Raw genomic sequence first — 727 nt, forward strand, 5'->3', positions numbered from 1 at the left:
CCCACCGCGCCGCCTCTCGCCCGCCCTCAACGCCGCCGCCCGCCATCGCCCGCCGCCCCCTCTCGCCCACGTACAGAGAGCTAGCGACATCGTGGAGAGAGAGAGAGAATTTTTTTTGTTCTTTTTAATTTTAACTAGTTAATTAGTTTAAAAAAAACGGTAAAACAACTTAACAAAAAACGTATAACCGTAAAATTTGATAACCGTATAACCGTAAAATAACTTAACAAAAACGGTAAAATAACTTAACAAAAAACGTATAACCGTAAAATAACTTAACAAAAAACGTATAACTTAACAAATAACCGTAAAATTTGATAATTAACAAAAAAACGTATATACGGAGAGGGGGCGGCGAGGGGGGCGGCGATGCGCGCGGTGTTTTTTTAGGGATCGAGAGGGGGCGGCGAGGGTTATACATGTGTGTTGTCCTCGCCTCCCTCTCCGTGACGCCGTCGTCTGCCGCCCCGTCTCGCGCTCTACCGCGACACCCTCTCCCACCCCTTCCTCGCCCCCTCCTTTTGCCACCGCCCTTTCGCCACCGCCACCGCCACCGCCCCCCTTCTTCACTTAATTAATTTGTTTTTACTACATGTTTTCAGGGCTGACATAATGGCGGACGATAGAGCTGACCCGATTATGGACAACTATGATCCGGACGGTGAAGCACATATGTTCGGCATCATAAACGGCGATATTCTATATGTGCCGACCGGACAAGAAGAAG

Source organism: Triticum dicoccoides, chromosome 4B, assembly GCF_002162155.2.
Source record: "Triticum dicoccoides isolate Atlit2015 ecotype Zavitan chromosome 4B, WEW_v2.0, whole genome shotgun sequence".
In the NCBI taxonomy this organism is placed as follows: Eukaryota; Viridiplantae; Streptophyta; class Magnoliopsida; order Poales; family Poaceae; genus Triticum; species Triticum dicoccoides.